The sequence below is a fragment of the Rutidosis leptorrhynchoides genome, chromosome 3 (assembly GCF_046630445.1).
Source record: "Rutidosis leptorrhynchoides isolate AG116_Rl617_1_P2 chromosome 3, CSIRO_AGI_Rlap_v1, whole genome shotgun sequence".
Classification (NCBI taxonomy): Eukaryota; Viridiplantae; Streptophyta; class Magnoliopsida; order Asterales; family Asteraceae; genus Rutidosis; species Rutidosis leptorrhynchoides.
Window position 1 is genome coordinate 63,242,111 of NC_092335.1, and position 18,600 is coordinate 63,260,710.

Here is an 18,600-nt window from a genome sequence, read left to right on the forward strand (position 1 = left end):
TAAATAATAAATAATATTACGGAGTATATATATATTTGTGTATGTGTGTGATTTAAATCGAGCGAAAACACTGAAATTTATAGATGTGGCCTGAAATCTGGAGTCATGCGACTCGCATGGAAATGGCCTTCTGGCCATGCGACTCGCATGAGGACCAGGGACAGCTCACATTGTTTTGGCTCCTAGCTTGTCGACATAATTAAATATTAATATAATTTAAATAATTAATTATATATTATATTAAATTCACGTGCATAGTTGACTTGTAATTTTTGTTCCGATAAGTCGTACGTCATCACTCGACTTATGTCCCGATTCTGGTTTTTCGAATGTCCTTTCGTACGCTGAGAAAACTTGCATTTTACGTTTCGTGACACGTACCTTTGTCAAGATATAGCCTTAAGTTATCCATAAACTATACCACTCATAGTATATCTTAAACTTTCGAGTATTTTGGTCATTTACTTCTATAAATCATCGTCTCGTTATTTGTTAAAAATACATTTTAAAATAGTGTTTTACTGTAGCAAAGTTACTGTAGCAAAGTCAAATTTACTGTAGCAATTCACTGTAGCAAGTCAATTTCACTGTAGCAAATAGTGATTTTCGAAAACACTGTAGCATTTTGAGTAATGTGGCAATTTGAAAACACTGTAGCAAATTAGTGTTTAACTGGTTCATCTTAAACGCTTTAGTTAACTTATCTAAATATCAATTGAATCAATAAACGAATGTTACTATCGTTTATTATATATATGTATATATCTTTTTAATATACATAAATCAGTTTTTAAATACACATTGGACGTTATTTATAAATAAATTTTAATAATAAATATTTCAACTTATCATATACATTCAAATAGATATTTAAACCAATAAGTTTAATGTACGGTATCAAACAATTAATACATTGTTACCTTTTCATGTTATAGTATATATGTATCTTTTTACATATAATTGTTCGCGAATCGTCGAAAACAACCGAAGGTATTTAAATATATAAAAGTAATTCAAAAATTTTGAGATTCAGTTTTACAGACTTTGCTTATCGTGTCGGAAATGTTAATCATACAAAGATTAAGTTTAAATTTAGTCGAAATTTCTGGGTCATCACACCGTACAAAATGAAAAAGTTTTCGTGCAGCAGTAAACTTTTCAGGCAGGTTGTTTTGGAACAAAAACACACTTTTTATCCCCTTGAATTTAAAATCTAATAAGGTCTAAGTCAGATTTTGATACAAACTCAAATATTTCACAAGTAAGAACAACACATGTAATGTTTTACAAGTGATATATAACACACATATATGTTCGAAATGTTCAGTTTGCAGCAGTGATTATATGAAAGACTTTAAACATACGAGTCAAAGATTTACCAAGAGTTCAAGTTCAACAAACAGTGATTTTAAATATGTATATATTTTATCAGGCTTTTCAAGTTTATGTGGTTGAATTAACATACAACAAGTTATATGAACTTAAACCAAACAAAAACAGGGAGTTGAGTTTTGCAAGGTACCTAAACCGTAGTAGAGAGCACAAACACTTCAAAACGTGATGGAGACCGTCGAGCCTTGGATCTTCTAGTCACGATGCCTAGACCCGCTCTGATACCAATTGTTAGCCCCAATTCGAGGGTCCGATCGGTTTATATTAAGTGTTTATGGGTTTTGGTAGTGATTTACTTGAAGATGTGATGAACTAATGAGAAGTTAAAGAGATAATGTGTGAGAGAGAAAAACTTCAACTAGTAATTAACTCAACTAGTGATAAAATGGGTGGGAGGTTGCTTTATATACTAGCAACCTCCAAGTTACAAGAGTGGTAAAATACATTTACCATGGTTAAACTAGCTAATACAATAATAAGTAAATAACCTATTACATTAATACTAACCAAAACCGCATGCCACAAATAATAGACAATATTCATTGTCAACAATGAGTATCATTATAAATTAACTATTATTAAAATTATTATCATTAGTAGTAAAATGGGTATTTTTATAGCTATTATTACTATTAATATTATTATTGTTATCAGAAATACTAAAAGTATCATTATTTTTAAATCTATCAAAAATTAGTATACTCATTAATAATATTATTAGTAGTATCATTATTATTAACATTATAAGTATTATAAAATTATCATTTTTAAAAAAATATATATATTTAATACATGTAATTAAACTATATTAATATCTTATTTATTAAAATGAATATATTTAATCAAATAATGAAATATATAAGTTTTTAATATAAAAATTATATCAATGATAATAATATATATTTGTTTGACTACAAGTATATGTTTTAATATATATGAATGATAATGATATAGGTTCGTGAATCCAAGGCCAACCCTACACTTGTTCAATGACGTCATATGTATTTTTACTATGAAATACAGTATAGTGAGTTTCATTTGCTCCCTTTTTAAATGCTTTTGTAATATATATTTTTGGGACTGAGAATACATGCGCTGTTTTTTATAAATGTTTGACGAAATAGACACAAGTACTAAAAACTACATTCTATGGTTGGATTATCGAAATCGAATATCACCCTTTTAACTTGGTAGCCTAAGAATTAGGGAACAGTACCCCTAATTGACGCGAATCCTAAAGATAGATCTATGGGCCTAACAAACCCCATCTGAGGTACGGATGCTTTAGTACTTCGACTTATTATTATACAGATGAGAGGATTCTGTTTTGGGGATATTCTATATGCATCTTGTTAATATCGGTTACCAGGTGTTCACCATATGAATGATTTTACCTTTATGCAGACGAGAGGATTCTGCTATGGGAATTATATTTATAAAATAAAAATCTTGTGGTCTATTAAAATTATGGAAATGATTGATTATGATAAACTAATGAACTCACCAACCTTTTGGTTGAAACTTTAAAGCATGTTTATTCTCAGGTATTAAAGAAATCTTCCGGTGTGCATTAGCTCATTTTAAGGATATTACTTGGAGTCATTCATGGCATATTTCGAAAGACATTGCATTCGAGTCGTTGAGTTCATCAAGATTATTATTAAGTCAATTATAGTTGGATGTATTATGAAATGGTATGCATGCCGTAAATTTTCGATGTAAAGAAAGTTTGTCTTTTAAAAACGAATGCAATGTTTGTAAAAAGTATCATATAGAGGTTAAATACCTCGCAATGAAATCAACTATTGTGAATCGTTTATAATGTATATGAACGGGCCCTTTCAAATTACCCGTGAAATCACGGGTTTTTTTAAACGAAACAATGTTAAAGCCATTTATTTTAATTACCCGTTTGACTAAGAAACTTGTCGTTGTTTTTACAAATATACAGAGACATGTATTTTCGCATACATCTTTAACGTAATTAATTTCGTAAAAAGAATCCAGATTTGAATATTAATAATATAATACATATAATTATTATATTAAAAGTAAATAATAATAATAAAGTTCGCTCAAGTTGAGTATTTATATTTTTAATAATAATTATTATTATTAGTAATAATAAATGCCTTTTATTTTTTTAGAAAATTAAAATTACAATTTAAAAGAGATTAGTATTTCCTTTTATAAAAGATTTCATATTATTATTTTTAATTAAATTAATATATAGTTATGACATCATCATTATGAAAATTAAAGGGCAATTAACTTAATAATAACATCATCATTTTAGGATTTATATGACTATATAGATTAATTAAATTAATATAAAATAAATTAAACGTAGTAATTTTTAAAACACACACAAAACTTACAGAAAAAGTAATCTATAATCGTGGCTGTGCCATTATGGGTGGGTCCCACCGTAGCCTTCACCCAATATATGCCTATATAAATGGGATAACCTTCTCACAATCTCATTTAAATAAAATCTCTCACACACACAAAACAAAATGAAATCCTCCACACTTTTCACGGCTAAAAGATCTCGTTTTTTTTCTTCTCGTCATCATGTTATCCATGGTCCGACCGGTGAGTACATTTAGTTTATAAATATTATTTTCAATTTAATTAAGTATCTTTGATCTTTGATTTGTCTTAGAACTTTATATTTACGAAATATTTTGCAGCTAATCATCTGTTCATTGAAACAAGCCCTGTTTTACTTTTTGGGCGACGTTTGTCGTTTGGTGCTCATGTGAACGGCAAGAATAAGATCCCTCACCAATCTAGTGCAGCTGTTGGTAAGTGTCAATTGTAAACTGAAACTTAATTTGCTCTCAAATAAGTATTCGATAACGAGATCACTTTTGATTTTATTTTTGGGATCATTCTTACTTTATATAGTGTAGATAGGTTCAGTTATATGATCAAGATATGCTCATTGAATTCAATGTTTAAGTGCATAACGGTGTTTTACCTATAAAAAATAATGTATCTTTATATTATATATTTTTAAGTAAAAAAATGAAGTTAAATTAATTAAGATAAAAAAGCTTGTTAGAGTTTTAATGGCGGAAATATGGTTCTTTGGAAGTAAGGAGGGTTGGGAAGATTATTAAATAAAGAGAGATGGTCTGTTTATCTAATTGTTATTGTTAATTAATTAAATTAATTATTAATTAATTATATAAATATAAAAGAAAATGTTGTACTCCCGAGCAGCATAGTTTGTGCATAATACAATTTCCATCCCTAGTAATTACAGAATGTTCAAATATTTACCCTGTTTATGTATATTACATTATACATAGTACATATCTAATTTTTATTTTAGCTGTTTTTAAATTTAAAAAGACTAAAAAAATCACTATAGTTATATTCCAATAAATTGTCATACGGATTACTGTATAAATTAAGAAAGTTAACCATTTTAAAGTATATGGAATTTCATTTAGTGTATTAGTGGGTATATTATATGGAAGTACTGAAACATAAACACCTAGGGCAAAGATAACTCGAGTAGTGCTTCTATTCTTCTGAGTCATGTTTGGATCACAAGCAGATTGAAAAATCACTCTTATGAATGGCACCGGTGGTTAGCTAATCCGAGATCGTTTGATTCAGGCATGTTGAACAAGATAGGGATCGGCTAAGTCGTGGTTTTATAGCTTCTTTCTCTGTCGTTTCTTCTGTTTTTATCCATAGTTGTGTCCATTCGTTTCTTCTCTTATTATCCATAGTTGTGTCAAGTTTTAACTTGTGAGTTGGTGATTGGTTGCGCTATTTCTTCTTAAAGCTCTCTCTTTGTTTCTTCATGTATATTCTTTCTTTGTAAATTAATGAGTAAATAATTATTGTGCCTTTTATAAAAAAGTTATTTAGATTATTTATGCATCTTCATCACATCTATATTGTTATATATGTATTATTAATATTAATTTAAATACTTTATCGTTCCTTTTTTAGTTATATTATTTTTATTCACGAGACAACATAAAAATTATATTTAGTTTCGCTTGTGGTAATAAGCCTGGTTAATTGATATTCTGTCACTCATGAGAAATAAAATACTTTATTTATCCGTTACAACAACAACAACAACAAAAACTCATTACCACATAAGTGGTGTATGGGGGAGGTGAGATGTAGACAAGTCATTTCTTCACCCAGAGTGAAAACACTCTCAAAAGTAGAGAAAGTCATCCCTCTCTCTATTCGACGGATAAAGAGATTGCTTCCGAGTAGACCTCCGGCCAATAAGTAGAAAAAAGTTTTTTATAAAATAAAATAAATTGAGACGCCTTGAAAATGGTAAATCAAATTTCCATGAGTTTTAAATCCTGCCTGAAATTTAATTTAGGCTCTAAAGTCAGTCAAGTCGCCAATAAATCGACTAGTGAAATTACCCGTGAAATCACGGGTTTGTTTAAACGAAACAATGTTAAAGCCATTTATTTTAATGACCCGTTTGACTAAGAAACTTGTCGTTGTTTTTATAAATATACAGAGACATGTATTTTCGCACACATCTTTAACGTAATTAATTTCGTAAAAAGAATCCATATTTGAATATTAATAATATAATAATTATAATTATTATATTAAAAGTAAATAATAATAATAAAGTTCGCTCAAGTTGAGTATTTATATTTTTAATAATAATTATTATAATTAGTAATAATAATAACTGACTTTTATTTTTTTAGAAAATTAAAATTACAATTTAAGAGAGATTACTATTTCCTTTTATTAAAGATTTCATATTATTTTTTTTAATTAAATTAATATATAGTTATGACATCATCATTATGAAAATTAAAGGGCAATTAACTTAATAATAACATCATCATTTTAGGATTTATATGACTATATAGATTAATTAAATTAGTATAAAATAAATTAAACGTAGTAATTTTTAAAACACACACAAAACTTACAGAAAAAGCAATTTATAATCGTGGCTATGCCATTATGGGTGGGTCCCACCGTAGCCTTCACACAATATATGCCTATATAAATGGGATAACCTTCTCACAATCTCATTTCAATAAAACCTCTCACACACACAAACCAAAATGAAATCCTCCACACTTTTCACGGCTAAAAGATCTCGTTTTCTTTTTTCCCGTCATCATGTTATCCATGGTCCGACCGGTGAGTACATTTAGTTTATAAAAATTATTTTCAATTTAATTAAGTATCTTTGATCTTTGATTTGTCTTAGAACTTTATATTTACGAAATATTTTGTAGCTAATCATCTGTTCATTGAAACAAACCCTGTTTTACTTTTTGGGCAACGTTTGTCGTTTGGTGCGCATGTGAACTGCAAGAATAAGATCCCTCACCAATCTAGTGCAGCTGCTGGTAAGTGTCAATTGTAAACTGAAATTTAATTTGCTTTCAAATAAGTATTCGATAACGAGATCACTTTTGATTTTATTTTTGGGATCATTCTTACTTTATATAGTGTAGATAGGTTCAGTTATATGATCAAGATATGCTCATTGAATTCAATGTTTAAGTGCATAACGGTGTTTTACCTATAAAAAATAATGTATCTTTATATTATATGTTTTTAAGTAAAAAAATGAAGTTAAATTAATTAAGATAAAAAGCTTGTTAGAGTTTTAATGGCGGAAATATGGTTCTTTGGAAGTAAGGAGGGTTGGGAAGATGATTAAATAAATAGAGATGGTCTGTTTATCTAATTGTTATTGTTAATTAATTAAATTAATTATTAATTAATTATATAAATATAAAAGAAAATGTTGCACTCCCTAGCAGCATAGTTTGTGTATAATACAATTTCCATACCTAGTAATTATAGAAAGTTCAATTATTTACCCTGTTTGTGTATATTACAATATACATAGTACATATCTAATTTTTATTTTAGCTGTTTTTAAATTTAAAAAGACTAAAAAAAATCACTATAGTTATATTCCAATAAATTGTCATACGGATTACTGTATAAATTAAGAAAGTTAACCATTTTAAATTATATGGAATTTCATTTAGTGTATTAGTGGGTATGTTATATGGAAGTACTTAAACATAAACACCTAGGGCAAAGATAACTCGAGTAGTGCTTCTATTCTTCCGTGTCATGTTTGGATCACAAGCAGATTGAAATATCTTATGAATGGCACCAGTGGTTAGCTAATCCGAGATCGTTTGATTCAGACGTGTTGAACAAGATAGGGATCGGATAAGTCGCAGTTTTATAGCTTCTTTCTCTGTCATTTCTTCTCTTTTTATCCATAGTTGTGTCCATTCATTTCTTCTCTTATTATCCATAGTTGTGTCAAGTTTTAACTTGTGAGTTGGTGATTGGTTGCGCTACTTCTTCTTAAAGCTCTCTCTTTGTTTCTTCACGTATATTCTTTCTTTGTAAATTAAGGAGTAAATAATTGTTGTGCCTTTTATAAAAAAGTTATTTAGATTATTTATGCATCTTCATCACATCTATATTGTTATATATGTATTATTAATATTAATTTAAATACTTTATCGTTCCTTGTTTAGTTATATTATTTTTATTCTCGAGACAACATAAAAATTATATTTAGTTTCGCTTGTGGTAATAAGCCTGGTTAATTGATATTATGTCACTCATGAGAAATAAAATACTTTATTTATCCGTTGTTTATCATATATCATAGTAAAGTAATAATAATTAACTTGTGAAATTACCCGTGAAATCACGGGTTTGTTTAAATGAAACAATTTTAAAGCCATTTATTTTAATGACCCGTTTGACTAACAAACTTGTCGTTGTTTTTACAAATATACAGAGACATGTATTTTTGCATACATCTTTACCGTAATTAATTTCGTAAAAAGAATCCATATTTGAATATTAATAATATAATAATTATAATTATTATATTAAAAGTAAATAATAATAATAAAGTTCGCTCAAGTTGAATATTTATATTTTTAATAATAATTATTGTTATTAGTAATAATAAATGCCTTTTATTTTTTTTAGAAAATTAAAATTACAAATTAAGAGTGATTAGTATTTCCTTTTATAAAAGATTTCATATTATTTTTTTATTAAATTAATATATAGTTATGACATCATCATTATGAAAATTAAAGGGTAATTAACTTAATAATAACATCATCAATTTAGAATTTATATGACTATATAGATTAATTAAATTAATATAAAATAAATTAAACGTAGTAATTTTTAAAACACACACAAAACTTACAGAAAAAGCAGTCTATAATCGTGGCTGTGGCATTATGGGTGGGTCCTACCATAGCCTTCACCCTATATATGCCTATATAAATGGGATAACCTTCTCACAATCTCATTTCAATAAAACCTCTCACACACACAAAACAAATTGAAATCCTCCACACTTTTCACAGCTAAAAGATCTCGTTTTCTTTTTTCCCGTCATCATGTTATCCATGGTCTGACCGGTGAATACATTTAGTTTATAAATATTATTTTCAATTTAATTAAGTATCTTTGATCTTTGATTTGTCTTAGAACTTTATATTTACGAAATATTTTGCAGCTAATCATCTGTTCATTGAAACAAATCCTGTTTTACTTTTTGGGCGACGTTTGACGTTTGGTGCGCTTGTGAACGGCAAGAATAAGATCCCTCACCTATCTAGTGCAGCTGCTGGTAAGTGTCAATTGTAAACTGAAATTTAATTTGCTTTCAAATAAGTATTCGATAACGAGATCACTTTTGATTTTATTTTTGGGATCATTCTTACTTTATATAGTGTAGATAGGTTCAGTTATATGATCAAGATATGCTCATTGAATTCAATGTTTACGTGCATAACGGTGTTTTACCAATAAAAAATAATGTATCTTTATATTATATGTTTTTAAGTAAAAAAAATGATGTTAAATTAATTAAGATAAAAAGCTTGTTGGAGTTTTAATGGCGAAAATATGATTCTTTGGAAGTAAGGAGGGTTGAGAAGATTAAATAAAGAGAGATGGTCTGTTTATCTAATTGTTATTGTTAATTAATTAAATTAATTATTAATTAATTATATAAATATAAAAGAAAATGTTGTACTCCCGAGCAGCATAGTTTGTGTATAATACAATTTCCATCCCTAGTAATTACAGAGAGTTCAATTATTTACCTTGTTTGTGTATATTACATTATACATAGTACATATCTAATTTTTATTTTAGCTGTTTATAAATTTAAAAAGACTAAAAGAAAAAATAATACTATAGTTATATTCCAATAAATTGTCATACGGATTAGTGTATAAATTAAGAAAGTTAACCATTTTAAATTATGGAATTTCATTTAGTTTTAAAACTAACAAAGCTTTTACATTAATAAAAAAAAGTAGTTTACATAGAGACAATGTTATTCATAATTTCTCGATTAGATGTCAAATGTGATTATGTGAACAGGTTATAAATCTATAAATGATTGTATGAATGTTGTTTGTTTATAAAGTTTAGTAGGGGCATTTTACAAGCGACTCGCTCAGGGCGTCACAGTATTAATACATAAAAAAGGTCAAAAGGATTTATGAAAAAAAAATAAAAATTTTAGATTGGAATCTTTTATATTTAGTAGCTTTGAGGGTAAACCTTAAAAGATATATTTATGTGAAAGCCCATGAATAAAATGAATTTTATTGGGCTCCAGTATATTTATGTAAAAGCCCATATGAAATTAATTTTATTGGACTAGTCAAACGTTTTAAAGTGGCGGGCTTTAACTTATACATATAATAATATAGTTGTCAAAGAGAAAAATATGTGTACATGACATTCATTATGATGATTTTCCAATTTGTGCGTTTTCAATTACCTAGATAACAAGAATGGTCCGAATGGTGATAAAGGCGGTAACGGAAATGGATCCGGAAGTGGTAATACAAAAGATAATGAAGGAAAAAGTAAGCCTTTTTGGAAAAGGTTGCTTTGGAAGAAAATTCCTGGTATACTTAATTTTCGTAATTTATTATTAGTGGTACTTGTGGGTGATAATTATACTTACAAGTTCACAAAATACGGAGTATAATATAGTGAAAGGTGGGTGTGCCGTTTTATTATATAAAATTGTCGTTTGATACCTTTTTCGAACGATTAAAGGGGTCATTTAAATCGCAAATTATTTTATGATTTATATTTATTATTATTTATTATAAAAACTTGAAAACAATTCTTTAGCTAACCTATTGGATTGGCCGTTTACTTGGAATACACATCTATCTGGATTTTTCAAAAAATTTATATTACTCCATAATTTTGCTTTTTAACCCCATCTTTCCCCATATTCGATCCACTTTTCACTTCTTCCTCTAATTATTATATATACTTTTTATTTTCTTTTTCACATTTAATCTTTTACCCTCATTTTTAAAAATATACTGTAATGTAAAATATATTTACTACTACAATTAATACCAACCAATAACCTTAATCCACACACATATTGTAAATGTAGGATTAATGTGCAAGGTACAACATATAACTATATAGCCAACTTTATTTGAGCATTCGGAGTCACACACATATACACCGAGACGTCAAATAAAATATATATATATGATGTATATATATTACTCAAGTAACAAAGTAGTAAATCGAAATTAATTCATTTACTATACATATGAATAGTAAATAAAACGAAATTAATTAATTTACTATTCACATAAAAGCGAAATGATAGAAATCATTAATTATAAGTTACATAATATACCCCTAAAGTATTTGAAAAATACGACTTTATCGTTTAATGAATTTATACTCCGTATCTTATTTCTATTTCAATATCTTTTTTTAAAAAAGTTGTTTGTCTTATAAAGGAAAATATATCTGTGATTCAGATTGATTGATACGTTTTACTTTATTTCATATATATATGGTCTTTTGCCATCATAGAGAAACGAGAGAATTGAAAAGAGAAAAGAGAGAAAGTAAGAAAAGAAATAACATTATTTCATACGGAGTATTATTTTGGGTTCATAATATTAGTCAAAGGTTGATTAATTATTACTTGGGTTTGGACTAGCATCCATTGACGTTGTTTGAAGTGTAGTGTGGACTATCCAAAGAGACGGTCATACTTTTGATCGTAGGTTTCTCTCCGTTTATCAGTTTCTTCAAGAAAGGTATATCGTTAACTTATCTTATGATTTAATATTCATGACAATTATTATGGTGTAACTGGATCTTTGAGATCGTTAATCATGTGCATGTTTTATTAAATTTTAATATATTAATATTTAATTTTGTAAATGGTTTATAAAATAATAATTGATTATTATTTCAACTACCCGCTGCGTTAATCTGATTTAAAAGTACACACGGTTTTCCAACAGTGGTATCAGAGCCGCTTTTACACCATCTTAATTGTCGCGTGATTTTCTTTAGATTTAGCTTTGTGGTGAATTGGTAAAAGTCAAAACTTTTTTGGTTTTTAAAGTCAACACGGTTGATTTAGACTTAACCTTATGACGCACAAATATGATTGAAAGAATATCACTATTTTAAATTGTAGATTTAATTGTTATAGCTTGAATATTTATTATAATTGTTGATTGTTATATTCCATAGCTAACCTATTGGATTGGCCGTTTACTTGGAATACACATCTATCTGGATTTTTCAAAAAATTTATATTACTCCATAATTTTGCTTTTTAACCCCATCTTTCCCCATATTCGATCCACTTTTCACTTCTTCCTCTAATTATTATATATACTTTTTATTTTCTTTTTCACATTTAATCTTTTACCCTCATTTTTAAAAATATACTGTAATGTAAAATATATTTACTACTACAATTAATACCAACCAATAACCTTAATCCACACACATATTGTAAATGTAGAATTAATGTGCAAGGTACAACATATAACTATATAGCCAACTTTATTTGAGCCTTCGGAGTCACACACATATACACCGAGACGTCAAATAAAATATATATATGATGTATATATATTACTCAAGTAACAAAGTAGTAAATCGAAATTAATTCATTTACTATTCATATGAATAGTAAATAAAACGAAATTAATTAATTTACTATTCACATGAAAGCGAAATGATAGAAATCATTAATTATAAGTTACATAACATACCCCTAAAGTATTTGAAAAATACGACTTTATCGTTTAATGAATTTATACTCCGTATCTTATTTCTATTTCAATATCTTTTTTTTAAAAAGTTGTTTGTCTTATAAAGGAAAATATATCTGTGATTCAGATTGATTGATATGTTTTACTTTATTTCATATTATATATATGGTCTTTTGCCATCATAGAGAAACGAGAGAATTGAAAAGAGAAAAGAGAGAAAGTAAGAAAAGAAATAACATTGTTTCATACGGAGTATTATTTTGGGTTCATAATATTAGTCAAAGGTTGATTAATTATTACTTAGGTTTGGACTAGCATCCATTGACGTTGTTTGAAGTGTAGTGTGGACTATCCAAAGAGACGGTCATACTTTTGATCGTAGGTTTCTCTCCGTTTATCAGTTTCTTCAAGAAAGGTATATCGTTAACTTATCTTATGATTTAATATTCATGACAATTATTATGGTGTAACTGGATCTTTGAGATAGTTAATCATGTGCATGTTTTATTAAATTTTAATATATTAATATTTAATTTTGTAAATGGTTTATAAAATAATAATTGATTATTATTTCAACTACCCGCTGCGTTAATCTGATTTAAAAGTACACACGGTTTTCCAACAGTGGTATCAGAGCCGCTTTTACACCATCTTAATTGTCGCGTGATTTTCTTTAGATTTAGCTTTGTGGTGAATTGGTAAAAGTCAAAACCTTTTTGGTTTTTAAAGTCAACACGGTTGATTTAGACTTAACCTTATGACGCACAAATATGATTGAAAGAATATCACTATTTTAAATTGTAGATTTAATTGTTATAGCTTGAATATTTATTATAATTGTTGATTGTTATATTCCATAGCTAACCTATTGGATTGGCCGTTTACTTGGAATACACATCTATCTGGATTTTTCAAAAAATTTATATTACTCCATAATTTTGCTTTTTAACCTCATCTTTCCCCATATTCGATCCACTTTTCACTTCTTCCTCTAATTATTATATATACTTTTTATTTTCTTTTTCACATTTAATCTTTTACCCTCATTTTTAAAAATATACTGTAATGTAAAATATATTTACTACTACAATTAATACCAACCAATAACCTTAATCCACACACATATTGTAAATGTAGGATTAATGTGCAAGGTACAACATATAACTATATAGCCAACTTTATTTGAGCATTCGGAGTCACACACATATACACCGAGACGTCAAATAAAATATATATATGATGTATATATATTACTCAAGTAACAAAGTAGTAAATCGAAATTAATTCATTTACTATTCATATGAATAGTAAATAAAACGAAATTAATTAATTTACTATTCACATGAAAGCGAAATGATAGAAATCATTAATTATAAGTTACATAACATACCCCTAAAGTTTTTGAAAAATACGACTTTATCGTTTAATGAATTTATACTCCGTATCTTATTTCTATTTCAATATCTTTTTTTAAAAAAGTTGTTTGTCTTATAAAGGAAAATATATCTGTGATTCAGATTGATTGATACGTTTTACTTTATTTCATATATATATGGTCTTTTGCCATCATAGAGAAACGAGAGAATTGAAAAGAGAAAAGAGAGAAAGTAAGAAAAGAAATAACATTGTTTCATACGGAGTATTATTTTGGGTTCATAATATTAGTCAAAGGTTGATTAATTATTACTTGGGTTTGGACTAGCATCCATTGACGTTGTTTGAAGTGTAGTGTGGACTATCCAAAGAGACGGTCATACTTTTGATCGTAGGTTTCTCTCCGTTTATCATTTTCTTCAAGAAAGGTATATCGTTAACTTATCTTATGATTTAATATTCATGACAATTATTATGGTGTAACTGGATCTTTGAGATCGTTAATCATGTGCATGTTTTATTAAATTTTAATATATTAATATTTAATTTTGTAAATGGTTTATAAAATAATAATTGATTATTATTTCAACTACCCGCTGCGTTAATCTGATTTAAAAGTACACACGGTTTTCCAACAGTGGTATCAGAGCCGCTTTTACACCATCTTAATTGTCGCGTGATTTTCTTTAGATTTAGCTTTGTGGTGAATTGGTAAAAGTCAAAACTTTTTTGGTTTTTAAAGTCAACACGGTTGATTTAGACTTAACCTTATGACGCACAAATATGATTGAAAGAATATCACTATTTTAAATTGTAGATTTAATTGTTATAGCTTAAATATTTATTATAATTGTTGATTGTTATATTCCATAGCTAACCTATTAGATTGGCCGTTTACTTGGAATACACATCTATCTGGATTTTTCAAAAAATTTATATTACTCCATAATTTTGCTTTTTAACCCCATCTTTCCCCATATTCGATCCACTTTTCACTTCTTCCTCTAATTATTATATATACTTTTTATTTTCTTTTTCACATTTAATCTTTTACCCTCATTTTTAAAAATATACTGTAATGTAAAATATATTTACTACTACAATTAATACCAACCAATAACCTTAATCCACACACATATTGTAAATGTAGGATTAATGTGCAAGGTACAATATATAACTATATAGCCAACTTTATTTAAGCCTTCGGAGTCACACACATATACACCGAGTCGTCAAATAAAATATATATATGATGTATATATATTACTCAAGTAACAAAGTAGTAAATCGAAATTAATTCATTTACTATTCATATGAATAGTAAATGAAACGAAATTAATTAATTTACTATTCACATAAAAGCGACATGATAGAAATTATTAATTATAAGTTACATAACATACCCCTAAAGTATTTGAGAAATACGACTTTATCGTTTAATGAATTTATACTCCGTATCTTATTTCTATTTCAATATCTTTTTTTGAAAAAGTTGTTTGTCTTATAAAGGAAAATATATCTGTGATTCAGATTGATTGATACATTTTACTTTACTTCATATTACATATATGGTCTTTTACCTTCATAGAGAAACGAGAGAATTGAAAAGAGAAAAGAGAGAAAGTAAGAAAAGAAATAATATTGTTTCATACGGAGTATTATTTTGGGTTCATAATATTAGTCAAAGGTTGATTAATTATTACTTGGGTTTGGACTAGCATCCATTGACGTTGTTTGAAGTGTAGTGTGGACTATCCAAAGAGACGGTCATACTTTTGATCGTAGGTTTCTCTCCGTTCTTCAGTTTCTTCAAGAAAGGTATATCGTTAACTCATCTTATGATTTAATATTCATGACAATTATTATGGTGTAACTGGATCTTTGGGATCGTTAATCATGTGCATGTTTTATTAAATTTTAATATATTAATATTTAATTTTGTAAATGGTTTATAAAATAATAATTGATTATTATTTCAACTATCCGCTGCGTTAATCTGATTTAAAAGTACACACGGTTTTCCAACAGTGGTATCAGAGCCGCTTTTACACCATCTTAATTGTCGCGTGATTTTCTTTAGATTTAGCTTTGTGGTGAATTGGTAAAAGTCGAAACTTATTTGGTTTTTAAAGTTAACACGGTTGATTTAGACTTAACCTTTTGACGCACAAATATGATTGAAAGAATATCACTATTTTAAATTGTAGATTTAATTGTTATGGCTTGAATATTTATTATAATTGTTGATTGTTATATTTCATGGTTATACACATGCATTATACCCATGGACACGCTATATATAGGTTTTAGTAATGTAGTTATTAAAATTGTGATAGCATACATAGCCCGTAATACCCCAACCTATGTGTTTGATTATATGTGATTGTTGTGATTGTTGATTACGGCAATATTATGTCAAGTTGATTATTTATTTTATTAGAAAGGCCATTTTGAAGCCAAAGTTGTATTATATTTATTTTACATTTTCATAGTATTGTATTTAAGTTTATTATAAATTGTAAAAGTATTAGATTAGTTGTACTTTTCAATTTTAAATAAATGTAATAAGATGAAGATTAAAGATAAAGATGCAACGTGGATTTTGACTTAGAAGATGGCGAACAGGTCAAGTTGACAACGATGGCGTTTGTCAGGTTTCACTTGATTCTTGAATTAAGTGGGAGCTACGATATTACCCTTAGTTTGACCTCTTGATCTCATGTCGGCTCATTGGATCAAGCATAGGATTTTTGGGCTAGGCTATGTGTGTGTGATGCATGATTGTGTTTTATTTTACGCATTTATATTTAATTGTTGATTATAATATATGCTAAATGTTTTTGATAAAAACATTAAATAAAATCGGTAACGAGTTTCAAATATTAAAATTGATGATTTAAAAAAAAAAAGTTAAACTCTAAACGAGTTTCAAAGATTAAAATTGATGATTTTAAAATAAGTTAAACTCTAACGAGTTTAATGTTAAATGATTTTGAAAGTCAAATAATATATATGGACGACATCTTTTAAAACTGTTTTAAAACGATACACGTTTGTGTATTTGTTATTTTTATATCCTATAAATTAAATAACAAATTAGATCACAAACATAATCGACATATACAATTGGAAAAAAAAAATTAACTAATAGTGTAGCGAATCTTGTGTGCATGCATTATTCGTTGACACAAACTTTTTCCAAAATACACGTCAAATTTAAGTCCTGCCATCCAATAAGCTTGCAAACACTCCTCGTTATTTTTCTGATCTAGTAAGACTAGACTGAATTATAGCCACGAGGTGAATTTTTCGATCTAGTGAGACTAGCGTGAATTTTCACTGTTTCCAAATTGGACGACTTAATCGTATTCACGGTGAGACCTGAGTTCGAGGCAATGATGGGACAAACATGCCATTAGATAATAGTGGTTTATTGGACTACATATATCTCTAGGTCCCATAAAGATCTAATAGTTGTACTTGTAATGCAATTGGTACCCGCTACCTACCAATAGACTCCATAACTGCTAGCTGATCAACAGATGTGGCTATGGAACCTCTATGTGGATCTTAGGCTTTCGTAAATTAATTGTTTTTGAAAAATATTATAAAAAAAACCTGGGTAGTTAATTTATTAAAGCTCAATATTAAAAATACTAAATTGAATCTTATATCTGTTGTAGATGTCAATTAATCAAAACGTAAACCAAAACACACTTCCTTCTTTGTTGGAGAAGGATAAACTCAATGTTCAAACTTCCTAGACTGGCACTGCAATCTGAGAATTGTTCTCAAGCATAATTGAAAGTTGAATAAAGTTTAGAACCCATATCCTTTCTTCCTGTTGTGGCAGTTGTTGCTGCTCAGCAAAATGATTATCGAATGTTGCTCGATGATCAGGAAGAAATAGGATTGAAGGGTGAAAAAGAATAAGCCGAATACTTTGTGGAAGGAAAATGACAAATCATTTGCTAGAAAAAATATTCTACCTTCCAAGAAGGAAAGCCCAACAAATGACGCCGAATGTTTCCATTGTGAAAAGGTTGGCAATTGGAGAAGGAAGTTGTCATATCTTCCAATCTGAGCTGAGAAAAGGCAACGCTAGTGAGACTAGCAAATCAGGTATATTCCATATATAGTTATATGCTTCTTCTAGTGATTCCTAGATCATTGTTAACTGGTTGTGGCCTTCACACCTGTAACAATATGAAGGGAATGAGAAGAAGTAATAGACTGAAGAAAGACACACTGGATTTGCAAGTAGGTAAAGGGGATCAAGCTTTTGTTAAAGCTATTAGTACCTCTGAACTTACTTCTCTAAGTGGTCTTATTGTTTTTTTGGAACAATAACATTATGCTCTCAATACTGCGAGCGACATAGTTTGAAAGATGTTAGTTTTGAACTTGCATTTACACATTTAGGTATTTCAAGTTTCTAAGGATAATATATTTATCTTAATAACTATCTACGTGATGGTATTTTTGAAATTGATATGTATAGTGTAATTTCAAACGAGAATTCTGTGTATACCTACATCGCCAAAGTCTTCAAGCAAGAATTGAATAAGACCTATCTATGACATTGTCATATTGGTCATATAAACAAACAATGCATTTTAAAACTCCAATCTAATGCACTTTTGGAATCAATTGACTCTGAGTCATTTGATGTATGCGAGTCATGTTTATGTGAAAAGATGACAAATGCTTGTTTCTCCGATTTAGGTAA